Below are 15,331 nucleotides of genomic sequence, written 5' to 3' on the forward strand. Positions count from 1 at the left end.
AGTCGTAGTCGATGATGTTTTGCACCAGTATGTTGGGGGTGTTGGCATTCTCCAGTCGTAGATACCTGTTCTGGTGACACCAACAATGACAAACGTGTTTAATCTCCTAACTGCTGAGCAATGATTTGCCTGAACCGTTATTTACACCAGCTTAGTCTTGTTGAGATACAAAAAAATAAACCATTTTCAAGAGAGACCTGGACCAAGACAGCAGCATCAACAGATCAGTGATAGTGTCCATCGGTGATGGAGGGAAGGTCTTACCGTGGCTGGCTCTAAACGATAGTACAGTGGCTCAGAATCAATGTCGGTGGCCTCTATCCGACCAACACTGGTGTTCACAGGAGTCAGCTGTGGGAGAGAGGGCTCAGAGTCAACATATTATGTTACAGAAATGTTACTTCATGGAAATGTACCGATATGGAAAGTTTATACATACAAACCGATGTGGTATTGTATGAAGGGTGCAAGTAGTTTATTACTACTGTCATCATAACATCATCACCATTGTATTTTTAGGCCCACAGATAAGTGTCTAATGCTGTAAGGTATATAGTAAATAGAAGGTCTCACCTCGTTCACCTGGAGAACGTAATGACTCTGAGCGAAGTTTGGAGGATTATCGTTCACATTTTCAATGAAAACTTCAACAGACACGTTCACCTTAGAAAAGAGTGAATCGTTATTAGTTTGCATTTGAAAGCAGCAGAACATTTTATAGAACTTATTTTTAGAGTTGAAGATTTGATGTGAAAGCAACTTGATATTCTACACATTGAAGTTCTTCACCCATTGCTTCAGAGCAGAAATATGGTTTGACCATTGACAGGCCCAGAAATAGCGAGGCCAACTGATGCTTAGGATTCCAGACCCCTATTCCATATATAGTGGTACTACTATAGACCAGAGCCCTATTCCCTATATAGTGGTACTACTATAGACCAGAGCCCTATTCCCTATATAGTGGAACTACTATAGACCAGAGCCCTATTCCCTATATAGTGGTACTACTATAGACCAGAGCCCTATTCCCTATATACTTTAGACCAGAGCCCTATTCCCTATATAGTGGTACTACTATAGACCAGAGCCCTATTCCCTATATACTTTAGACCAGAGCCCTATAAGGTACAATTTGGGACATAACCCATGACCATGAGGCATGTCATAACTACTACTCACTGATCTGGAGCCAGTTCTGTTGCAGCGCACCCGGACTCACAGCCCCATGACCATGAGGCATGTCATCACTACTACTCACTGATCTGGAGCCAGTTCTGTTGCAGCGCACCCGGACTCACAGCCCCATGACCATGAGGCATGTCATCACTACTACTCACTGATCTGGAGCCAGTTCTGTTGCAGCGCACCCGGACTCACAGCCCCATGACCATGAGGCATGTCATCACTACTACTCACTGATCTGGAGCCAGTTCTGTTGCAGCGTACCCGGACCCACAGAGCATCATCCACACTGGGCAGGGACTGGGAAACAAACACAAAAGCAGCAGCTGTTATTTCACATCATAGACAGAATGCAACGGCGTAGTCCCTCGACCTTTCTTTTGACCTTTTCGTCAATGGAAAAATGACCTTTGACCCCATAACTGAGTCAGTTCTCAGTTATGTATCCTTGATACATGTATCACTCGCCACTTTAAACTATGCCACTTTATGTTTATATACCCTACATTACTCATCTCATATGTATATACTGTACTCTATACCATCTACTGCATCTTGCCTATGCCGTTCTGTACCATCACTCATTCATATATCTTTATGTACATATTCTTTATCCCTTTACACTTGTGTGTATAAGGTAGTAGTTGTGGAATTGTTAGGTTAGATTACTCGTTGGTTATTACTGCATTGTCGGAACTAGAAGCACAAGCATTTCGCTACACTCGCATTAACATCTGCTAACCATGTGTATGTAACAAATAAAATGTGATTTGATTTGATTTGAGTTCATGGCCACATTCCAGGCCAACTACTTTGCAGTTGGCATGCAAGCCAGATCTCACAACACTACCTGAACTTGTCCAATAAGAAAACACAGTTTTAAAATAAATGCACTTTGTGACATGTTATAAATGCTATGAATGTTAAGTTCTGACGCTGTACGTATAAAGTGTCTCAGAGTAGGAGTTCTGATCCAGAATCAGGTCCCCCCCCTGCTTGTATTCTTTGTATTCTACAAAGCAAAACTGATCCTAGATCAGCTTGATACATTGCCCCTGAGCTCTCACCTCAAAGTCCAGTCCTCTCTTGGCGATGAGGTCCGTCCCCCGCAGGTAGAAAGCCTCCGCAGGGTTCTCCGTGACGGTCAGCTGAACATCATCACTACAGTTGATCCTGGCTACGAGGACGTCCACAGTGCTGTTCTCTTTTATAGACACAGGGTCAGGAGAAACTGTACAGACTGAGAGAGATGTGAAACAGACACAGATACAGGGGTCAGGAGAAACTGTACAGACTGAGAGAGATGTGAAACAGACACAGATACAGGGGTCAGGAGAAACTGTACAGACTGAGAGAGATGTGAAACAGACACAGATACAGGGTTCAGGTGAAACTCTACAGACTGAGATGTGAAACAGACACAGATACAGGGGTCAGGAGAAACTGTACAGACTGAGAGAGATGTGAAACAGACACAGATACAGGGTTCAGGTGAAACTCTACAGAATGAGATGTGAAACAGACACAGATACAGGGGTCAGGAGAAACTGTACAGACTGAGAGAGATGTGGAACAGACACAGATACAGGGGGTCAGGAGAAACTGTACAGACTGAGAGAGATGTGAAACAGATACAGGGGTCAGGAGAAACTGTACAGACTGAGAGAGATGTGAAACAGACACAGATACAGGGGGTCAGGAGAAACTGTACAGACTGAGAGAGATGTGAAACAGACACAGATACAGGGGGTCAGGAGAAACTGTACAGACTGAGAGAGATGTGAAACAGACACAGATACAGGGGTCAGGAGAAACTGTACAGACTGAGAGAGATGTGAAACAGACACAGATACAGGGGTCAGGAGAAACTGTACAGACTGAGAGAGATGTGAAACAGACACAGATACAGAGGTCAGGAGAAACTGTACAGACTGAGAGAGATGGGATGATGAGAAAGGAGGTGAAACAGATACAGATTAAGGGTTGGGGTTCCATTTACATTCAGTTCATTCAGAAAGTACAAGACATTGGAATTGGCTGAATTTGAAAATGGATTGACCTCAGACATGCACACAAACAACAAACTATGGAGGAGGTGTGTCTACAGATACCTGTATTAATGGAGGTGTGTCTACAGATACCTGTATTAATGGAGGTGTGTCTACAGATACCTGTATTAATGAAGGTGTGGTGGAGGAGGTGTGTCTACAGATACCTGTATTAATGGAGGTGTGTCTACAGATACCTGTATTAATGGAGGTGTGTCTACAGATACCTGTATTAATGAAGGTGTGGTGGAGGAGGTGTGTCTACAGATACCTGTATTAATGGAGGTGTGTCTACAGATACCTGTATTAATGGAGGTGTGTCTACATATACACTGTATTAATGGAGGTGTGTCTACAGATACCTGTATTAATGAAGGTGTGGTGGAGGAGGTGTGTCTACAGATACACTGTATTAATGGAGGTGTGGTGGTGGAGGAGGTGTGTCTACAGATACACTGTATTAATGAAGGTGTGGTGGAGGAGGTGTGTCTACAGATACGCCATATTTTGACCTCGACTTAATTCCCTCATAATTCCACCACCTTAATGCGGGAGGAAACCATGAATAAGGTCTTGCGAACCTGTCAATTCCAAGTGGAAAAAGCCTCTTCTTTTTTCTCTCGACGTAATAGCACCATTCTCCACGCACTGTAATTTACAACCTGATAAGAGCTATTGATAAGATCTAGGTAAATGAGTAATCCGTTTGAACAAGGAGATTGTAAATAGAAATGGCACTTGTTATGGATATATTTTACCTAATAATCGCAATAGACAAATGTGAAACCAGTCATATCAACATATGAACTTTTCCACAATAAAGTTTATGAAAGGGGACCCATGCGCCTATCATCGATGTCTATGTTTTTTTGTATAATAAATCACTTTGAGAGTAACCCTCCAACAAGTCATTCATTACCCTTTTTCATTTCCATATGTACTAGGGAACTAAGTGTTTGTTTGTTTATTGGGCTTCAGGAATGTGACTGAAAAGGTGAAAAATTTAAAATAAACTGATTGAAAGTATAAGGGGATATCGGTGAACAAATGTTGTGGTCAAGGCTACGACGGCGCCAGTGTAATGAGTGGAGTTTACTCAGGTGTTCAACAGCGCATATCAGACCTAGAGCCTATGCTTCTTACGTAGTTCTTAATGAGTTTCAATTTAGAGAACGATCTCTCCGCAGAAGCAACAGTTTCAGGGAAGGTAAACAAAAAACGGGTTGATTGCCTTAGCAACATCAGGGAAAATGGGCAGAAGGGAGTTGTTCTTCAAATACGACAGTTCTCTTCTATTCTGTACCGTCTTTAACTGAGCCTCGCATTCTCCTTAATTCCCGCTCTCAACACGTTACGGAAAGAGATGAACTCTGTAGGAAGCTCTGGGGACAGGTCGTCTGGATACCGGACAGGCCATACATTTGCAGATGCGAACAGACCTTCATCTTTAGCAGACAACAGTTCTTGAGGGCTTGAACAAAAAAAATGTATTTGTAATTTCGTTCATAGGCTACTGGTGAACCGGCGTTTGAGTTGTGTGGTTGCAATATCAACGGTCCCTTATCTCTGGTATATCTTGGCATCCATCATCCAACACTAAATTTGAATTATGTGCAGCGCAATGGACATATAATGCCCAATGCCTCAGGAAAGTCTGGGTTTGCAGTACTCAGCATAGAAAACAGTTTTGTCGGCAACTTGGGCCTACAGGCCGTGGTGGATTAAATTTGATTTAATTTATTTGACTTTAGCCCATTTGTTGAGGCTATTAGCCAGACAAAACCCGTGGAGTTCAACAATAAATAATGTCTGAAAGTACAGTATCCTCAAGCCGACTACTTTTTCCCTTATTGTTAGGCTATTTGATGTGTCATTTTTATAAGAAGTTTATAAATACTGTATATAGCTATATATAGTACACTGCATAATGAAACAATCGCTAGTAAACTAGTGTTTTGAGGGTGGACTGTTTTACGCACAACAACGTCCTATTCAAGCTGGGAGAAGCGCGAGGACGTCTCAGGTCATGCAGGTCCAGGTAGCCTGTACCGGACAGTTGTATATCCTAAGAAAAATATATATTGGTAGCTGATCATTATGCTGCTGCATCGAACATTTATTTTATAATCTGCAATGTTTCAATTCGCGAACTTTAATTACTTAACAAGTAATTACCTTATTGCCACTGGGTAGTGGTGTAAAGTACTGTAACGACCCTGGGTTTATAAGCGCGGAAATCGACTCTGCCGCTCGAGCATGCTTTTGTGGCACAGTCGATAGCGCGCCGGACCTCGGGCTAGGAGGTCGAGGGTTCGAGACCTGCTCCCTGCCTGTTTCATTACAGTACTTTAAGTAGTATTTTGAGGTATCTGTACTTTACTATTTTTTATTTTTGACTACTTTTACTTTTACTTCACTACATTCCTAACCTAAAGAAAACGATGTACTTTTTACTCCATACCTTGTCCCTGACACCCAAAAGTACGAGTTACATTTTGAATGCTTAGCAGGACAGGAAAACGGTCAAATTCACACACTTATCAAGAGAACGTCCCTGGTCATCCCTACAGCCTCTGATCTGGTGAACTCACTAAACATAAATGCTTCGTTTGTAAATTATGTCTTGAGTTTTGGAGTGTGTCCCTGGCTGTCAAAAAAAAGTTATACAAAAAGTTAATTGTTCCATCTGGTTTGCTAAATATAAGGAATTTGATGTATAGCATTGACTTTTAGTTTGTACTTTTACTCAAGTATGACAATGTAGTACTTTTTCCACCACTGTACTTAAGTACATTTAAAATATGATACTTTTAGACTTTTAGTCAAGTAGTATTTTACTGGGTTACTTTCACTTTTACTTTCACATTTTATATTAAGGTATCTTTACTTTTACTCAAGTATGACAATTGAGTACTTTTTCCACCACTGTACTTAAGTACATTTAAATTATGATACTTTTAGACTTTTAGTCAAGTAGTATTTTACTGGGTTACTGTCACTTTTACTTTCACATTTTATATTAAGGTATCTTTTCTTTTACTCAAGTATGACATTTGAGTACATTTTCCACCTCTGCCACGGGGCAACAGTCTGACAATCGCAGCATTGGGACGCCCTGTAGAGCTTCGTGAACTGTTAGGCTTTAAGAGAAAACGACGAACAAATAGGTCTACCAATAAACATTTATCCATTAGCTAAAACAAAGCTAAGCCCTGGCACCACACAAGTCCTGTAATCGATTCGATAGGTACGCAGCCGCATAGACATGTCGCAATTTCAGCACCATGGACAACGATCAGCAGTCTATATATCCTGCGGGGGACCAGAGAAGCTGCGTTAAGTCAGTGCATGTAGTCTAATTAAATCGTTATGGAACGGAGAGCAGACCAAGCCGTAACAGTTTGAGCCCGACACACATGGGGCAATACTTGGCTGTGCAATCACACAGTTCCATGGTTAGTGCAGGCAATAGACGAGGGCATAGCCTACTATTGTACACTATTCACTATTATCCCTATTCTAATGATATATACACTAAGCGTCCAACATTACCGTGGGTTAAATAACTATTTAAGGGGATGGCTTAAGATAAATGTACTGAAAACCCTTATCGAATTAAAACTCCACGAGAAAATATGTTGACCAGCAAGTTGGGAGGGTTTTCAGCGGTTGAATTAGGACTACGTTTATTTATTCAGCAAGCGCAAGGGAACCACACCTGCAAAACCCCGTGAATTAATTAATTACCTTAATTAAGGTCTGAATATCAGCTACGGAGAAGTGAGAAGGAAAGGCGTGATGGGTCGGTTGACTCATAACTGCATAACCCGCAGTCTCCGCGTTATTCGCGGGGCTGGTGGGTTTGGGGTTATGGAATATTGTGTGGGTGAAAGCCGTGCAGGCGGCGAGCGGGTTGAATAAAGAGAAAACAATACCTTAAAAAAAATATCCATAGATGTATAATTATTGTGCAATTATATCTATAGGCTACATTGAGGTTTTTCGTTCATTATTTTAGGCTATCGGGCGTTATTAGTAGCCAATATAAGCCTAAACTTTAGGGCCTAAATGGTGCGCGCCAAACATCTTATTGCCAAATGCTTTTGGGAAGGGAAGAAAAAGTTAATGTCGATCCACAGAGGCTAAAAGGACAATATCGAAGTTTAATTAAATAAGTGAGAAGCTGCGAAATGCAGAGTTAAAAATAAAGATTGGGTAAAGTGGTAAAATAGGATGATAGCAGTGCCAGCTAGCTATGTTTTTTAGAATTTTTTTTACAATATATTTATTGGCATTATTTATTTATTTTAAACAATCATCAAAATATGACACAGATAATGCCCCGTTATTCCTTCCACCTACACAAAACACCATGCTACACGGGAGCACATCGTACAAAACCCTTCTCTCCCCTCTACCGGTATTAGCTTCAATGACAACAAAAAAAAGAAACAGAATGAACTTCACATTCAATGCTAGAAAATAAATAATTCAACGCAAAAACAAATAATAATAATACATTAATGAAGAAAAATAATAATGAAGCTGCTAATGTGACGACTCAGAACCTACTGAAAGTCCCCCAGACATCAGAAAATTCAAAGGGTTTATCACGTAAATTGTGCGTTATTTTTTCAGCTAGCTATGTAATGTGTGATGATTGTGAGGCGCTATACAAATTCGACAGTTACAAGATGGGGACTTCGAATATGCCTATGGCGTGTCAAGGGAACTGTAGTCTACTATTCTGATGGGTTAAATGAAAACTGAAATCTGGACACTGATTGTAGGTCTATAACCTCTCGCATTGCCTTAATATCAACTCCTGCAGAATTTCTTGTAGTTAAACGATAGGCCTATGTAACAGTATATCTTTAAACCGTCCCCTCGCCCATACCCGGGCGCGAACCAGGGACCTTCTGCACACATCAACAACAGTCACCCAAGAAGCGTCGTTACCCATCGCTCCACAAAGGCCGCGGCCCTTGCAGAGCAAGGGGCAACACTACTTCTAGGTTTCAGAGCAAGTGACGTAACTGATTGAAACGCTATTAGCGCGTACCCGCTAACCATTTAACATCCGTTACACTTACACCAAATGTAAGCTACATTTTGACTTGGGAAGAGGAGTGGAGAAATAGGATTTATTTCTTTCAGCATCTTGACAGGATGTGAAAACTCAGCATGCGAATACATAGTTAGATAAACTACATGGCCACTACTCAACAAACCATTTCTGTAAGTCTGTACTCACCTCGCTTTAAAGCACGGGGGCATTGTCATGCTGAAACAAGAAACGGCCTTCCCCAAACTGTTGCCACAAAGTTGGAAGCACAGAATCGTCTAGAATATCATTGTATCCTGGGGGGGCCAAGCTCGAACCATGAAAAACAGCCCCCGACCATTATTCCTCCTCCACCAAACTTTACAGTTGACACTATGCATTCGGGCAGATAGCGTTGACCCGGGGCAGCTCTAGCAGGGCAGAAATTTGACGAACTGGCTTGTATGACGATGCCACGTTGAAAGTCACTGAGCTCTTCAGTACGGCCCATTCTACTGCCAATGTTTGTCTATGGAGATTGCATGGCTGTGTGTTCGATTTTATACACCTGTCAGCAACGGGTGTGGCTGAAATTGCCGAATCCAGTGATTTGAAGGGGAGTCCACATACCTTTGGCCATATAGTGGACCATCTGTAGAGATGCTGCCTTTTTAAGCATCATAAAACCTGATAGAGTGGTTAGGGACCGTCTCTAAAGGTGAAGGTGCTGTCTTTATCAGCATCATAAAACTTGATAGCGTGGTTAGGGACCGTCTCTAAAGGTGAAGGTGCTGTCTTTATCAGCATCATAAAACCTTATAGCGTGGTTAGGGACCGTCTCTAAAGGTGAAGGTGCTGTCTTTATCAGCATCATAAAACCTGATAACGTGGTTAGGGACCGTCTCTAAAGGTGAAGGTGCTGTCTTTATCAGCATCATAAAACCTGATAGCGTGGTTAGGGACCGTCTCTAAAGGTGAAGGTGCTGTCTTTTTCAGCATCATTAAACCTCATACTATTTCAAACACATAAAATATGCATCTAAGCCAAACTGAAATCTTATCAGAAACATGTTGGGTCGTTTTCACATATTTCTATTTCCTTACAACCGGTGAAACCGGACATTTTGCACAGAAAATCTTTCCCGTTTTTTAAGAATTATTGCATTTTATCGGTGGTCCCTAAAATTCTTTGCTCCGAGAATGAATCAGAGATGACGGAGAACATTTTTACCGATGTCAACTACATTGAAGCATTCATTCTATCGATGTATCGATGACATTATTCTGTTGAGTAAGGGCTGATTTAGTCTTCTAGGTCCATTTATAAATGACAGAAGAGAAGCTGCATCTAATTATAGACAAGTTGACCAACAAATAGCCTACCAAAATGTTGGAAATTATTAGCAGAAACATATTTATATCAGGCAACAACAAAAAACATCCTGCACTTCCTGTTAAAAAAAGAATCCTTCTGCTTTCTCTGACTGTAGCCTACAGCACATGTTGTATATTAGCGGGTTAGGGTTGGGTGCGGGTCTCAGATTTTCACTTTATCACATATAGTCGGGCGGTTGCGGATGGGTTATTAGCAATTGCGGGCGAGTGAGCTAACAGTTGACCTGCGCACCAATAGCGTGTGGAGGAAAGGCATAACTTCCCAAGTCAGAATCTGGCCCGTGGTCAGTATGACGTACAGGCCTCAAGGCCTGTGAAACAGTGACAGAGGTAGTTACCAGTATATAAAACCCATTTTTGATAGAGATCAGATTGCACTGTGCTTGAGTACAGTGCATTTGATTCATGTTTAATTATGCATTTTTTTGCTTATGAAGCTTTCAAGCAATGTCCTATAATCCTGGATGTCTATGGGTGGGTGTGGGGGGGGGGGGGGGGGGGGGGGGTGTTAAGAACTGGTTCTAGGCAGACTTATTCACTTTAAACAAAATGAACCAAATCAGCCTGTGTAACCTAAGATGGACACTGTGTGTATCTCCCCTAATAAAAAATAAACAACAATCCACAACCTCTCTCATAACAGACCAAGATAACCACCTGACCAAAGCAGCCAATAGAACCATCACTACTCACGTTTCTCAGCTGGACAAAGTATAGAAAGCAAAAACAACACCAGACAACCCAGGAGGATATTTGCAGTTTGCTGTTGTCCTTTATAATTATATAGTTCCATGTCCTGGTTTTCAGACGACACAACAAATGAAGTCCGTAGAGAGGACGAGGAGAGGAGACGATGGTACCAGCTGGTACTCACTGGGCATAATGCTTTGTCTGTGTTGCCCTGCCTGACGTGTGGGAGTCGACTACAGTTGCAATGTTTGTGACTTCATCTTAGGGTCATATTATTGCCTAAAGAGCCGGCCAACAGTGGCCTGCTAGCCTCCTACTAAAATACTTGCATCTGTTTTGCTGCTTGAAGGGGGTTACACTGGAAGTGTCTGAAATGGCTTCCTAATCCTCATGGGCCCTGGTTAAAAGTAGTGCACTATATAGGGAATAGGGCTCTGGTCTATAGTAGTACCACTATATAGGGAATAGGGCTCTGGTCTATAGTAGTACCACTATATAGGGAATAGGGCTCTGGTCTATAGTAGTACCACTATATAGGGAATAGGGCTCTGGTCTATAGTAGTACCACTATATAGGGAATAGGGCTCTGGTCTATAGTAGTACCACTATATAGGGAATAGAGCTCTGGTCTATAGTAGTACCACTATATAGGGAATAGAGCTCTGGTCTATAGTAGTACCACTATATAGGGAATAGGGCTCTGGTCTATAGTAGTACCACTATATAGGGAATAGGGCTCTGGTCTATAGTAGTAACACTATATAGGGAATAGGGCTCTGGTCTATAGTAGTACCACTATATAGGGAATAGGGCTCTGGTCTATAGTAGTACCACTATATAGGGAATAGGGCTCTGGTCTATAGTAGTAAAACTATATAAGGAATAGAGTTCTGGTCTATAGTAGTAAACTATATAGGGAATAGGACTCTGGTCTATAGTAATACCACTATATAGGGAATAGGGCTCTGGTCTATAGTAGTACCACTATATAGGGAATAGGGCTCTGGTCTATAGTAGTACCACTATATAGGGAATAGGACTCTGGTCTATAGTAGTACTACTATATAGGGAATAGGGCTCTGGTCTATAGTAGTACCACTATATAGGGAATAGGGCTCTGGTCTATAGTAGTACCACTATATAGAGAATAGGGCTCTGGTCTATAGTAGTACCACTATATAGGGAATAGGGCTCTGGTCTATAGTAGTACCACTATATAGGGAATAGGGCTTTGGTCTATAGTAGTACCACTATATAGGGAATAGGGCTCTGGTCTATAGTAGTACCACTATATAGGGAATATGGCTCTGGTCTATAGTAGTACCACTATATAGGGAATAGGGCTCTGGTCTATAGTAGTACCACTATATAGGGAATAGGGCTCTGGTCTATAGTAGTAAAACTATATAAGGAATAGAGTTCTGGTCTATAGTAGTAAACTATATAGGGAATAGGGCTCTGGTCTATAGTAGTACCACTATATAGGGAATAGAGCTCTGGTCTATAGTAGTACCACTATATAGGGAATAGAGCTCTGGTCTATAGTAGTACCACTATATAGGGAATAGGGCTCTGGTCTATAGTACTACCACTATATAGAGAATAGGGCTCTGGTCTATGGTGGATGGGTGGGTGGGGCATTTGAATACCTTTTATTTCATATTTGTGAAACTGAAATGTCAGGTGTAACCAGTCAGATGTAACCAGTCAGATGTAACCAGTCAGATGTAACCAGTCAGATGTAACCAGTCAGATGTAACCAGTCAGATGTTACCAGTCAGATGTAACCAGTCAGATGTAACCAGTCAGATGTAACCAGTCAGACGTAACCAGTCAGATGTAACCAGTCAGATGTAACCAGTCAGATGTTACCAGTCAGATGTAACCAGTCAGATGTAACCAGTCAGATGTAACCAGTCAGATGTAACCAGTCAGATGTTACCAGTCAGATGTAACCAGTCAGATGTAACCAGTCAGATGTAACCAGTCAGATGTAACCAGTCAGATGTAACCAGTCAGACGTAACCAGTCAGATGTAACCAGTCAGATGTAACCAGTCAGACCTAACCAGTCAGATGTAACCAGTCAGATGTAACCAGTCAGATGTAACCAGTCAGATGTAACCAGTCAGATGTAACCAGTCAGACGTAACCAGTCAGATGTAACCAGTCAGATGTAACCAGTCAGATGTAACCAGTCAGATGTAACCAGTCAGATGTTACCAGTCAGATGTAACCAGTCAGATCTAACCAGTCAGATGTAACCAGTCAGATCTAACCAGTCAGATGTAACCAGTCAGATGTAACCAGTCAGATGTAACCAGTCAGATGTAACCAGTCAGATGTAACCAGTCAGTACTAACCAGTCAGATGTTACCAGTCAGATGTAACCAGTCAGATGTAACCAGTCAGGTGTAACCAGTCAGATGTAACCAGTCAGATGTAACCAGTCAGATGTAACCAGTCAGATGTAACCAGTCAGACATAACCAGTCAGATCTAACCAGTCAGATGTAACCAGTCAGGTGTAACCAGTCAGATGTAACCAGTCAGACCTAACCAGTCAGACATAACCAGTCAGATCTAACCAGTCAGATGTAACCAGTCAGATGTAACCAGTCAGATCTAACCAGTCAGATGTAACCAGTCAGATGTAACCAGTCAGATGTAACCAGTCAGATCTAACCAGTCAGATGTAACCAGTCAGATGTAACCAGTCAGGTGTAACCAGTCAGATGTAGCCAGTCAGACATAACCAGTCAGATCTAACCAGTCAGATCTAACCAGTCAGATGTAACCAGTCAGATGTAACCAGTCAGACCTAGCCAGTCAGATGTAACCAGTCAGACCTAACCAGTCAGATCTAACCAGTCAGATCTAACCAGTCAGATGTAACCAGTCAGATGTAACCAGTCAGATCTAACCAGTCAGATCTAACCAGTCAGATGTAACCAGTCAGATGTAACCAGTCAGGTCTAACCAGTCAGATGTAACCAGTCAGATGTAACCAGTCAGATGTAACCAGTCAGATGTAACCAATCAGATGTTAGCAGTCAGATCTAACCAGTCAGATCTAACCAGTCAGATGTAACCAGTTAGTTCTAACCAGTCAGACCTAACCAGTCAGATGTAACCAGTTAGTTCTAACCAGTCAGACCTAACCAGTCAGATGTAACCAGTCAGATGTAACCAGTCAGATGTAACCAGTGTAATGATCAGAAGTACTGCCTCTACAACAATACGTGGATCACATTAACCCATCGCTGAAATCAAAAGCTCTGCGTGCCATCATGATCAAAAAACACAATTCATCTTATTACTAAATCATATTGAGGTGTTTATAAAATGACTTATTTTCTGGACTTGGCCCTGTTTAGAGCGTCAGTAGGAGATATTTCACATGAATATGACCACCACCATCCACTTTCTCCCATTCTCTCAAGGGGTTTGAAAATAGGCGCCCTATTCCCTACATAGCGCCCTACTTTTCACCAAAAGGTACTATAAGGTATAGGGTGCCTAGTCAGACACAACCTAGGGGTTTCTCTTTATGGGTCTTTGTGGTCCCCAACCTGTCCCCCGTCTCTGTCTCCGTCTTTGTGGTCCCCAACCTGTCCCCCGTCTCTGTCTCCGTCTTTGTGGTCCCCAACCTGTCCCCCGTCTCTGTCTCCGTCTTTGTGGTCCCCAACCTGTCCCCCGTCTCTGTCTCCGTCTTTGTGGTCCCCAACCTGTCCCCCGTCTCTGTCTCCGTCTTTGTGGTCCCCAACCTGTCCCCCGTCTCTGTCTCCGTCTTTGTGGTCCCCAACCTGTCCCCCGTCTCTGTCCTGTTGGACATCTAATGACATACACACGGGTACATAATGGGACACATGTACCACTTCACACAGGAACCATACAACACTCCTCCACACACACACACACACACACACACACACACACACACACACACACACACACACACACACACACACACACACACACACACACACACACACACACACACACACACACACACACACACACACACACACACACACACACACACCACTCCCACGCCCATCTACCCCCCACTATAGACCTGCTTTATGTGGTAATAACAGACACACAGTGTCATAGTGTCATAGTGTCACATGAAACAAACACGTTGTGTTGTGGGAGGCTGCCATACACCAGACACCATGGTATAATGACATGCTATAAGAGGGAGGGAGCCCCTAGGAACACCCAGCTGTTGGCTTGGAACAGTGTGGTCTCATTCTTCATGTCATTGTTGATTGAACTGTATGACTTACCTGGCTGAATTGAATTGATTTACCTGACTACCCAGTGCTTGACTTGGTCAGGAGCTCACAGGAACTGAGTACCGGGCCGACACATCAAATGTTCTACTGAGTTCGAGAACCTCTTACCAGGTCAAAACTATTGTGGAGTTCCGGAACCTCTTATCAGGTCAAAAGTATTGTGGAGTTCCGGAACCTCTTATCAGGTCAAAAGTATTGTGGAGTTCCAGAACCTCTTATCAGGTCAAAAGTATTGTGGAGTTCCGGAACCTCTTATTAGGTCAAAAGTATTGTGGAGTTCCAGAACCTCTTATCAGGTCAAAAGTATTGTGGAGTTCTGGAACCTCTTATCAGGTTAAAAGTATTGTGGAGTTCCGGAACCTCTTATCAGGTCAAAAGTATTGTGGAGTTCCGGAACCTCTTATTAGGTCAAAAGTATTGTGGAATTCCGGAACCTCTTATCAGGTCAAAAGTATTGTGGAGTTCCGGAACCTCTTATCAGGTCAAACGTATTGTGGAGTTCCGGAACCTCTTATCAGGTCAAAAGTATTGTGGAGTTCCGGAACCTCTTATCAGGTCAAAAGTATTGTGGAGTTCCGGAACCTCTTATCAGGTCAAAAGTATTGTGGAGTTCCGGAACCTCTTATTAGGTCAAAAGTATTGTGGAGTTCCAGAACCTCTTATCAGGTCA

The sequence above is a fragment of the Salvelinus namaycush genome, unplaced genomic scaffold (assembly GCF_016432855.1).
Source record: "Salvelinus namaycush isolate Seneca unplaced genomic scaffold, SaNama_1.0 Scaffold198, whole genome shotgun sequence".
Taxonomy (NCBI): Eukaryota; Metazoa; Chordata; class Actinopteri; order Salmoniformes; family Salmonidae; genus Salvelinus; species Salvelinus namaycush.